The sequence below is a fragment of the Alosa sapidissima genome, chromosome 7 (genome assembly GCF_018492685.1).
Source record: "Alosa sapidissima isolate fAloSap1 chromosome 7, fAloSap1.pri, whole genome shotgun sequence".
In the NCBI taxonomy this organism is placed as follows: Eukaryota; Metazoa; Chordata; class Actinopteri; order Clupeiformes; family Clupeidae; genus Alosa; species Alosa sapidissima.
Window position 1 is genome coordinate 14,566,215 of NC_055963.1, and position 12,500 is coordinate 14,578,714.

General features: G+C 47.7%; 1 long non-coding RNA gene across 1 annotated transcript in view; it reads right to left on the bottom strand.

Annotated features, from left to right (window-relative positions):
• Positions 1 to 3,178: 3,178 nt before the first annotated feature.
• Positions 3,179 to 12,500, bottom strand: part of LOC121714267 — a 26,768-nt gene continuing 17,446 nt past the window's right edge. Inside the window, exons 2-4 of the long non-coding RNA XR_006033069.1 lie at positions 11,874 to 11,878; positions 4,637 to 4,639; positions 3,179 to 3,190 (exon numbers count right to left, since the gene is read on the bottom strand). This is a non-coding gene — a long non-coding RNA (uncharacterized LOC121714267). The remainder of the gene's footprint in view (positions 3,191 to 4,636; positions 4,640 to 11,873; positions 11,879 to 12,500) is intronic.

Genomic DNA, 12,500 nt, shown 5'->3' on the forward strand with positions numbered 1-12,500 from the left:
ATATGTGGCTTACTGAGAGAGTGCATATGTGGCTTACTGAGAGAGTGTGCATATGTGGCTTACTGAGAGAGTGTGCATATGTGGCTTACTGAGAGAGTGCATTTGTGGCTTACTGAGAGAGTGTGCATTATGTGGCTTACTGAGAGAGTGTGCTTTTTTGTGGCTTACTGAGAGTGTGCATATGTGGCTTACTGAGAGAGTGTGCATTATGTGGCTTACTGAGAGTGTGCATATGTGGCTTACTGAGAGAGTGTGCATTATGTGGCTTACTGAGAGAGTGTGCATTATGTGGCTTACTGAGAGTGTGCATATGTGGCTTACTGAGAGAGTGTGCATTATGTGGCTTACTGAGAGTGTGCATATGTGGCTTACTGAGAGAATGTGCATTATGTGGCTTACTGAGAGAGTGTGCATTATGTGGAGAGAGTGTGCATTATGTGGCTTACTGAAAGAGTGTGCATTATGTGGCTTACTGAGACAGTAACTGACTCACGTTCACGTTGATTTCTATAACTGTTCATTTTTAGTAGCCTATATTCAAACCTATCCATAACCCTTTTTTGCTATTTGACTCATCATTTCATATACAAAAATATAAATAATTTCAGACAGCGAATTAGTAATTATTTTAAAAAAATATGTAATATTTTTAAAAGATCTATCTCCTGCCAGCAGGGGGTGCTGCAGCACCCTCAGCACCCCCCTTCCCGTGCCCTTGAGAGTGTGCATACCGCAAGCTAACTTTTTACTGTAACACAAGCTCTCAACTCTAACACTATATTCAAAGTACAGTACAGTAAAGGCATACACAATGTAACTGTGTGTGTCCGCATGTTTGCATCTTCATTGTTGGGTGGATTTTCAACTGTAAAATTCACCAGATTATCCCAGTTTCATTCCACTTGGCTGAAATGTTGGTGCTACATTTAAAAGTGCAATTACCCAGTCAGTTTATCTTTACCATGTGCAAGTTACAACTAACACAAACAATTTTGACAGCCTATTTTATAGACATTGCTCAGTAGACTACCACCAACATCTTTGCAAGCACAAAAGCAAAATTAGTTGCTCTTTCAAGTTTATACAGAATATAGCGCACACCACACCGCACACACACCAGACCCCACACACAACACACCCCACACACAGCACACCCCACTCCACACCACACCCCACACTCCACACCTCCCACAGCACCCCACACACAGCTCACCGCACACCACACCCCACACACAGCACCGAGACAACGCACACATCCAACCGCCTCAACCACACCACACCCCACCAGCTCCACAGACCACCGGTACTGTCCCACTCAAAGATCAAACCCACAAAAACCTCATTGTATAGAGACCACGCCCCCTACAGAGACCACACCCCCTTACATGCACCACACACTCTTACAGAGACCACGCCCCTAAATGAATTGAATTTTCATAATTCTATGTAATCTTTTGTAGAATTTTTGTATTTACTTGTCTAGTTAAACTTATGTGTTGTATATAGATTTTGTTTTACTTTTGTCATTTTTCTACCTATCATCAGTTGGCTGATACCTGTAACATTAGTTAATGTTATATAACGTTATAGTTAACGTTATATAACACACGCAGAAACACACACACACACGCACGCACACACACAGACACACACACACACACAGCTTTCCTCTGGTGTGTTATGGGAGGCATAACGCACACAGCGCTGGTTAATATTCTGAGTGAAATCTGATGGGGTGCTGATGAGGCGGCTGGAGCGGAGGCCTTTTACGTCGCCCTGGAGACGCTCATTTCCTGAAGCAGCTGTCTCTGAGAGGATGCTCGTCCTGGTTCACCTGCTGCTAATGCTGCTGCTGCTGCTGCTGCGGGCGTCGTGGAGAACTCCGTTCTGGAGGGAGGAATGGGACAAAAGCTGGTTGCCTGTGGCAACGGCCTGAGAGAGTTCAACCGCCAGACATTGACAAATGCCAACCCTCTGGGTGCATTAGCTGACCAATAAGAGACTGATAAAGACGTGTCATAAAGGAAGAATAAAGACGGAGTCCTCCTGGGGTTAACCCTCTCTTCTTGCAATAAAGATGCGTGAGGCGCTACACTGACCTTTCATGTGCTTCTCTTAGCAGTCTAATCAGATAAGTCTAGCAGAAGTGTGATGACATCGCTGACCTGTAGGGGGCATTTACTATTCAGTGCATGCAGCAGCAGAACTTAGAATGAATAAAATGATTAGAATTTGATTCGCATTCCATCTCTCTGCAGCTGTGCTTAAATGCCTTTGGCTTCCACTGCTGTCCATCTAAAACAGCAACTGGTCCACTCCACTCAACATTCTGCCAGGTCAATGAATTTGGAGAGTTGTGATTGGGGCATTCAGGTATTCTCTGTGAGAGAATATGTTTAGATGGTCTGTCTGATGAGTGGCCTCCACAGCCCTGCAGCTGACTGAAGCGTGTCCATATTCATGTTGAGGGTGTCTCTTCCTGCTCGGTAATCCCTGCTGCCAGCACCGCACCTGGCACTCCAGCCTGTTTGTACCGCGCTTCGCCGCCCGGAGCCTCTCTCTGCCGCTCCGCTGCCCCGAGGTCACCACACCTGGGCTGTGTCGTCTCTTACGGGACGCCCAAATATGGTCATCGTGCGGAGAGGAAAGCTGCCCTCTCTCTCTTTCTTTTCACTCTTCTCTTCATCACTCTATTCCACAGGACAACAGGCCAGCTCCCTCCCTCTTTTTCTCTCAGTATCCATCTCTCCCTCCTTCTCTCCCCCTGTCTGCCTTCTGTCTCTGTCCCCCTCTCCCTCCCTCCCCTCTCTCTCTCTCCCCTCTGATGTCCTACCTCTCTCTCTTTCTCCCCTTCTCTTTCCCTCTCTGTTCCTTTCTCTCTCTCCTTCTCTCCCCCTATCGCTCTCCTTCTCTCTCTCTCTCTCTCATTCTCTCTGTCCCCCTCTCTCCCTTCCTCCCGTCTCTCTCTCTCGCTTCCCCTCTCATGTCCCTCTCTGTTCCTTTCTCTTTGTCTCTCTCTCTCTCCCCCTCTCTCTATCTGTCTCTCTCTCCCTCTCCCCTGGCAGACAGCAGGGGAAGGACAGGCAGAACAGCGATGAACAAGAGGGGCAGTGTGTCGCTGAGAGCTCTGTGCATTTGACATGGAGAGAGGTAGCTGAGTGCCTCTTACGCAGGTGATACCTGTCTGTGACTGTGTTAGCGTGTGTGTGTGTGTGTAGGTGTGCGTGTGTGTGCGTCTGTCTGGTCAAGCATTACACTTTGACCTTCACACTCAGACTATGGGAATAAAAAATGATTCGACACAGAGTCATGAGTTCGGAGCAAACACTGTCGGTTGCCATGACACTGGTCCAATGTGTGTGGAAGCAAAACGCACACGCTCAGAAAGGGGAAGGACACCCCCCCCCCCCCACACACACACACACACACATAGCGCTGAAGCAAATAGCACTCCCTACACACACTCAACATCCCCATACACACACATACCACTCATTATACACACACACACACACACACACACACACACACACACACACACACACACACACACACACAAACTACACAAATCACCTCAGCCTTATTTTTTGGTACAAAAAGTTCTTGTCAAACGAAGATTTGCATGCATGGAAAAAATCGACTCATACGACCAATCGAATGTGACAGTCCCACTAGAAGAAAGCATTGCTATGGTTTTGGTATAAACAGTCATTACACATCCAGCATATTATCTTCCAATAGTATCACGCTGCATTAAAATGACCAGGTAAAATAAAAACAGCAATTATATAGTCCAGGGCCCAGTTCCCCGAAAGCATCTTAAGTAGTAAAGTCGTAAAGTCCCTCTTACGAACGTCTTAAGATTTGCTGACTGTTTCCCGAAACCATCGTAGCTTACAGTAAGAGCGTCGTGAAAACACTCGTAGATCTACGAGTGCTCCAGAGTTCTTGTTACCAGCTAAGAGCGTCTTACACACTGAGGTCACCAACAGAACATACAGAGAAATTACAACTTAGTATACATAATCCAACTTACGTTCCCATTCTTTATTGTGTTTACCTGTGATGAATCAGATTTTAGCGTGCAAAATAGCATAGCCTACATTTAATGGTCATAATAATGTGATGAAAAGCAGACAAAAATGCAATCAAGTTATGAAACTAACTGTCTTAGTCTGTGCTGCGTCAAAATCTAAGCCTAGACTTATGTTATTTAAGCCTACACATTTCCTCACTTTCTTACTCGACCTCTTTCTTATCTTCAAACGTCTTCTTAAGTGACACAAACATAAACAGTGCAACAATCTAATCTTTAATAATTACACGCATTTATGTGTGTGTGTGGTATATAGCCTACTTGGGATGCTTGTCGAAGTTTTTATATTTTTGTATTGATTTGTGAATGATTTGTGAATGTGTAGATCCGAAGTTGAATCGGTAGGCCTAGCTGTGACGTGCAGTCACCTGACATCACCATCAAATTAGAGGATATTTCCGAACACGTGACGTGGACAGCTCCAGAGGAAAAAGGAGATGGCATGTCAAGGGACAGCAGTTAAATAAGTGTATGGTGAAAGGCAACAGGTAGGATTTAAAGTGTGGGCTTGGAGGCTTGCAAATATTCATGTTAACAGACTAGCTAGTGCCAAATTGGGGTTTACGGCTAGCTTATTGCAAAATCAATGTTGCTGCGCTGACAACTAGAAAATATAGGCTATAAGGTAGCATGTAGGCTACAATAACTGACAAGAATCTGGAAAACATAACTAACAATAACTCTGGTTTACCATGGAGGCTTACAAATAGGCCTAGGCCTATTCATGTTAAAGTTCAAGTTTATCTAGCTCTAATGGCAAGCACCAGCCCCGGATCTCACACTTAGTAGCATCTATTTCTAGTTTTTATTTCGTTTGTGCATCAAAACCTTCCGAAATGAGTTATCGATCAAACATGCAAGAATAATTAATACCTTTGGGTTTTCACAATCTTCATGCAGCTCTACCTTGAGTACCAGGCCTATGTGTAATTTGGAACGCATCTTGAGCATGCATAAGAAACAAAGGCAGAGACACCAGCTGGCTTGACATTGTTGCCATCTCCTATTTAATAAGAAACGTTTAAAAGGAAATTACGAATGAAAGAAAGGTGAGGCTATAGGTGACATACTGTAGTTATCAAGTTCCCACTGTCTCACCATTTATAAGCTCAGGTTGGTGAGAGGGCTCTTCAACATTGCCTGTAGCCTACTCACTGATTTGTAACATGACCAAGAATATAAAGATTACTTTGCTTCTGAATAATTGAGTTGGTGAATCTTCAATAATTAGTTTTCCTTAAGCTAAGCATTTCCATGAAGCATATAGATGCCGATTGAAACGTAGCCTATTCCATTCAGATAGCTAAGTGGCTACCAGGCTCATAATGCACTTTTAATTGCAAATAGAAATGTCAAGCCAGCAACAACTCATTACATGTTTCCATCCTAACAATGAAAGCTGCTTGTATTAACTTAATATTGTGTTGTCAATGTGGCGCAAATAAACAAGGCTAGAGTTGGATCAGCCTTATTCTTTGTGAGCAAGAGCTGGCAAAAGGACATTATGATGACCGTCTAGACTCAGCACCTCTTAAAGTGACAATGCTCCAATTATCAAAACTTCATCAAAATACACACTAATAGGGTACTTTATTGGCCTTTTTTATCTTTAGTTGTTTGTGTTATATTTTTGTTATCATCTATCATATACATGTAAGATTAATCACAATCATAACTAAAACAGCAGCCTAGTTTTTGTTTGGGGGGGGGGGGGGGCGGCAATGTTGTTATTGCATACCCCTCAGCAAATGGGTAGTTGCGCCCCTGATCTGACCACACAACACCACAGCAGACCACCATCTGTCAACACAGCAGCATAGCGGTCAACTATCTGACCACACAAATGAGCTGTCTGTCTGTGGGTTGATGTGAGCTGTTTGTCTGTGGGCTTTAGGTGAGCTGTCTGTCTGTCTGTGGGCTGTTGTGAGCTGTCTGTCTGTGGGCTGATGTGAGCTGTCTGTCTGTGGGCTGATGTGAGCTGTCTGTCTGTGAGGTGATGTGAGCTGTTTTTTCTGTCTGTCCATCTGTCTGTAGGTTGAAGTGAGCTGTCTGTCTGTGGGCTGATGTGAGCTGTCTGTCCATCTGCCTGTGGGTTAAAGTGAGCTGTTTGTCTCACTTTGTCTGTGAGTTGGTGAGAACTGTCTGTTTGTCTGTCTGTCTGTGGGCTAATGTGAGCTCTCTGTATGTCTGTGGGCTGTTCTGTTTGTCTGTCTGTGAGCGGATGTGAGCTGTCTGTGGGCTGTGAGCTGTCTGTATGCTTGTGCTTTCTGGCTGCTTGGAGGACAGGAGGCTTCAAACACAGGCTTATCTGCGCTCCAAACGCAGCTGGCAGCAGGTTATTTATGTTTTGAGTCATGAAAAGGCATCTCAGCAGAAATGTGTTTGCTGATGTATGACTTGGGGGACAGATGCTGTATATGCGCTTACTCAAATTGCTGGAGCCGGAGGCTGATGTTGACAGCCAGTTAGAACCTTCAACAATCGATGCAGCTGAAGTGCCTCTGATGCAGCCCCTCAGCCCCCCATTCCAGCTGAGACCCCCATACCTGCCTGACCCCCCATACCTGCCCAGACCCCCATACCTGCCAGGCCCCCCATACCTGCCTGGCCCCCCATACCTACCCAGCCCCCATACCTGCCTGGCCCCCCATACCTGCCTGGACTCCCATACCTGCCCAGACCCCCATTCCAGCTGAGACCCCCATACCTACCTGGCCCCCCATTCCAGCTCCTCTTTTGATCCCCAATCCAGCAGCTGATGCCTGGTTGTAGCTGTACGATTCCCCCTGATGCCCCCCGATGCCTGCCTGGTGCCTGTCCCTGGTTGTCCGACGGCCTGCGCTCCTGTGTTGATATGTGGCCACTGCTGTCGGGGTGATCTAGTGTCTGCCCCATTTCCATAAGTGGCCTATACGCTAAAGCTGCTGTGATTTACGGACCCGTGAGAGGACAACCAGCTCTGGGCAAACAGGCTGCCACTGCCGCTGCCGCCACTGCTCAGCACACATAAATAACGGAGCGAACAGAAGAGTGTTAAACAGATAAATGGCCACATGAGCCACACTCCAGCACAGCAGCATAGGGGACTGGACACTACACACACACACACACACACACACACACACACGCACACACACGCGCGCACACACACACACACACGCACGCACACACGCGCACGCGCACACACACACACACACACACACACACACACGCATGCACACACGCACACACGCGCACGCGCACACACACACACACACACACACACACACACACGCATGCACACACACACACGCGCGCACACACACACACACGCACGCACACACACGCGCGCGCACACACACACACACACACACACACGCGCGCGCGCGCACACACACGCACACGCGCGCGCGCGCGCACACACACACACACACACACACGCATGCACACACACACGCGCACACACGCACACACACACACACACATACACACACAGAAACAGGCCAGCACTGCTAAGTAGAGGACTGTACACTACACACACATTTTTCAACGTAACTTAAGAACAACCTAGGATAGCCTACTTATGACTCTCGCTTGCATTCATGACAGCCTGTCTTACCTTCTCTTCGTCTCCGTTATTTTAGCATTTGTTTGTACATCCAGCTATTGATTGTCACGTCTTGCTTGTTCCTCATCACCCCACTGTTTACAACGTTTATTTTTACTGCTATCGCACTCCAAAATCTTCTTTCTGAAATGTGTCACTGTGTTCATCCGCTTGAGAATAAAATGTTTTTTATTCCTCTCTACCTCAGCGACAATTATTTCATCATCCTCAGCCGTAAAGTAAGACATTTTTTCATTTTTCCATCCATTGCGTTCAGAGCAGCTAAAGACAGTGACAGCCAAATCCAAACGACGTTGATTCAGTAGTTACCATAACATTTACGATAATTTCTGTTTCGAGTTACAGTTTAATTTTCCGTGCATCTTACGTGTGACTTTAGACAAGTTTCAGTTACACCCGGATCATTATTATTTACGAGTTCGTAAGCCAAGCGTACATGAAGATTTACGTTTCATTTAGCCTACGAGTTACAGGGCCCAGCACCAGTTGTATGAGCCGTACTCCAGCATAGCAGCATAGGGCACTGTACACTATATACACAAATGCACGCACCCGCACCCACACCCACACCCACACCCTCACCCATACAAGCACACATTCAGCCTATGTTGCTGCTGTTCTACATTAGGCTTCTGGTTCTGCTGTTCTAATCTACACACGGCCTCTGGTTCTGCTGTTGTACAGTCGGTCTCTGGTTCTGCTGTTCCACACGTGGTTTCTGGTTCTCCTGTTTTTCCTCAAGTTCTCCATGTTCCTGGAAGCCCTCAACGGACCCTCAGTCCGATCAGAGAGCGGCCCGCTGATGAAACATCCGTTCCTCTTAGAACGCGTGGAACTGCCACACGGAGCCGCCGGACCCGTGGTTCCGCCCACGCGCTCGCGCCTGGTGCTGCGGAATAAGAGTGGAGGGTGGGATAAATCCGCAGAGCCATGTGAAAGAAGGCGCCGGAACGCGAGCTGTCACCGCGGGGCCCGTGGAGTGGAGCGTAGCGGAGAGACGTCGCCGATGCCGTGAAGCGCTCTGTCTCTCTCGCCTGCGGGAGCGCAGCAGATTGAATTTGTCCGTTATCTGCTGGCATCCCAGCTATTTATTCCTCAGTTAATTCTCACCACCCACTCTCGTGTTCCCATCACGCTGGCAGGGGGAGCGCCACGCAGCGCAACACACTCACCCCTCTGCAGGAGAGGCCTGCCAGGCTCTGGGGCATACCTCGCCGGGAGAGGCCGGAAATGCCCTCCCACGCATACACACACACCACACAGCTGGGACAGGGAGAGTGAATAATCCATGGTGAGTTTGGTTGGTTTGGAGTGAGTAATCAGTGTGAGTTGAAATGGGATAAGAGTGAGTATTCAGGGTGAGTTTAAATAGATGTAGGATAATCTGGGTGAGTTTAGGTGGTTTGGGAAATTAGCGAGAGTCTGACCTTGCCCTTGTCCCTGTTGGGAGTGGGCATGGGACAGAGGGACATAACTGATGAAACTCTGAGAGTTCCGTGGCCGAGGAGAGTTCGATATCCGCGGCCGAGTTTCACTGGCTCAGGCGAGGAGAATACTAATGCTGGAGCCTCCGAGTCTGGCCCGTCCTCTAATAATAGTCTCATCCTCAGCGACCTCCCACCACGCCGCGCTGCTCCAGGGTAAACGACTCCGTTTAACGCCAGCGCGAGCAAAACAACGCTGCTAACGCTCTGAACGTTAAGGCAGTCTCCCACCTCCGTGAATTATTTAGACGATAATTAAATTCTTTTTTTTTTTTTACTGAGAGCAAGAATGATGCAATGTTTTCACCCCATTAGCAAACTTACTGCTTAGATGTCAGCAAACATTTTTCTATAATTTTGGAGTTACTATGACAACCACAGAGTTACAATTGGGAGATTTACAAACAAGCACAAACTAACTAACACAAACTAAGCCAAAGTGGACATGTAGAAAGCCTTGTTACAAAGTTACTTTAGACAGAGTATTGAAAAGCTGCTGTCAAAGTTACCTGATGTTTCTGGAAGGTCTGAAACACTGTGTATGCTGCTGCAGTCTGGGGTTTAGTTAAACTACAAAGTGAGGGCTCAAATGTGGCTCTCTGGTGAGGACAGGGATTGCGTGTCCCTCATGGAGTGTGTGTGGTCTATGGGTGTGGCGTGGCCTAAATGTGGGCGTGGTATAATGGTGGGAGTTGTGTGCACACTTCAGTCAACAGCACAACCAGACCTAAGCAAACTCAGGTCAGCAGATGTAAAGCCAGGACAGATCTAAGGGTCACTCAGTAGTGCAGGGATCTCATCTGCCAGAGGGAATTTCTCTCTGGCCATGTCCATGTCCCATGCTCCCCTCTCATATCCATAGAGCCAGTGGCATCACAATGTTTGTTTTTTCCGTACAGAAGAATGCTCTTGCAATGTACTGTAACTCCTCCATGAGCACGTCATTAGTGAGATCATCTTTGTGTGTGCAGCTTGCTTCCTCTAATCAGTGTCCAGTCGCTCCTCTGTTTGATCAGGTGGTTTAGGCGCTCCTCTGATTGGTCAGGTGGTTTAGTCACTCCTCTGATGGGTCAGGCGCCTCCTGCGTCTCTCCCTCGGCCAGACAGACGGGGGACGGGCGGCATGGTGGGGACCCGCGAGCAGGCAGCTCTGGCCAGGCGACATCCACGCTTGACGAGCTCCAAACCCAAAACCCAAAACCCACCACTCCAGCACTTTTCTGACAGCCCCCTAAGAACACAACACTTTCTTTTTAGATGACAGAAAAGAAAAAAAAAGTGTTTTTAACAATCAACATTTCTATTTATATCTGGAAGAAAGGGGCCTGGAAACTGGAACTTTAAATAATTGATGAGGAGAGGAGGACAGCAGCACCAGCTGGAGGAGCCATGCTCACACAGAGCAGCACTTATACTCCCGCTATGCACCTCCTCTCACAGTTAGACCCCCCGTATTGTGTCACACTTCCCTACACCTCCCCCTATGCACCCCCTCTCTACACCTCCCCCTATGCACCCCCCTCCCTACACCTTCCCCTATGCACCCCCCTCTCTACACCTCCCCCTATGCACCCCCCTCCCTACACCTCCCCCTATGCACCCCCCTCCCTACACCTCCCCCAATGAGCCCCCCTCCCTACACCTCTCCCTATGAGCCCCCCTCCCTACACCTCCCCCTAGGTATCTCCCCTCCCTACGCCTCTCCCTATGAGCCCCCCTCCCTACACCTCCCCCTAGGTATCTCCCCTCCCTACGCCTCTCCCTATGAGCCCCCCTCCCTACACCTCCCCCTAGGTATCTCCCCTCCCTACACCTCCCCTAGGTATCTCCCCTCCTCCTGTGCCTCCTCCTGCTGCTCCGCTCACTACTTCTGCTCACAGAGCCCAGTGATTCATGTACAACAGGAGCCCAGTTGCTGCTGTAGTCAGCACCTCCTCACTGCTCCTTCTCTTCTCAATCTGTCCTATAAATAATTAGAGGTCTTTTCCTCACCTCCTAACTTCTCTCCTCCTCTGACTATTGCTCTCCTCTCCTCCTTAATGCTCTTCTCCTCTCTGCTCCTCTTCTCTCTTTCTCAGCGCTCCTCTACTCCTCCTGCTTCTCTCCTCCTCTCTGCTCCTCTCATCCTCACTGCTCCTCTCCTCTTCTCTGCTCCTCTCCTCCTCTCATCTTCTCCTCCTCTCTGCTCCTTTCATTCTCACTGCTCCTCTTTCCTCTCTCCTCCTCTCCTCTCCTCCTCATTGCTCCTCTCCGTCACTCTAATTCTCTCCATCCTCCTCTGCTTCAGAGCTCCTCACCTCTCCTCAGTCCAATGAAAATGACCCGGAGGTGCTCCAGTAAGGAAACAGGTCGCCTCTACTCCTGGAAATGAGGTCAACGACCTCACAATAATAATGAGGGGAGACAATTATTGCGGTCGCATCCCTCCACTGTGATGATCAACAGCACAGAGGGAGATGCTCACAAACACACAAAACACAAACACAAACACAGTCAAGGTTATAACGGCTCGCTGTCTGTGTGTGTGGGCACAGGCCAGCACTGCAGACCTGACCAAACAAAGAGTCCATTCATCTGGCCAGCCGGCTCCAGTGGCAGCTAATGCTGCCAGAGACACCGCTATTGGCACCTGATGGACAGACACACATTACAATACCTCGGAGATCAATAGCCGTAGCACACAAAACACCATCTCGGAAATTAGGTGGATAAATCAAAAGTATAAACAAGGCATTGCTTATCTAACACAATGGCTTTTTTCCCTCATTCACTCTCTCTCTCTCTCTCTCTCTCTCTCTCTCTCTCTCTCTCTCTCTCTCTCTCACACACACACACACACACACACACACACACACACAGGCACACACTTTAAACAAGAACTAAGAAAATAGGTATCTGAGAGAGTACTGTAATACACTCAAACATTATGTGCCTGTGCCAAAATGGCTTCTCTCCACAGCGATGCCAGTTCATTTATTTATGTACCTCTTCCAATTTAGCCCAGTTCTCTAACCCCATGTTTTTCAAACTGTGAAGGCTGCGCAGGTGTGCTGCAGAAAAAAAAAAATCCATATTGAGTTGTTTCTGTCATTGATAATAGTTTACAATCTGCCAAAATTGTAGGCTATTTATATCACATTTCATGATGTTAGTTCTAAACCTAACTGAGTATTTGCATACTGTTTTGAACTTTTATTTTTGAACTTTTTGTTCATCTAGATACCATGTTTATTGGTCAAGGTATGTTGCACCTGCGTACAACTAACATCCAATTACACCCTTGACACAGCAGAGCAGCATGGCTGCATTCAGAA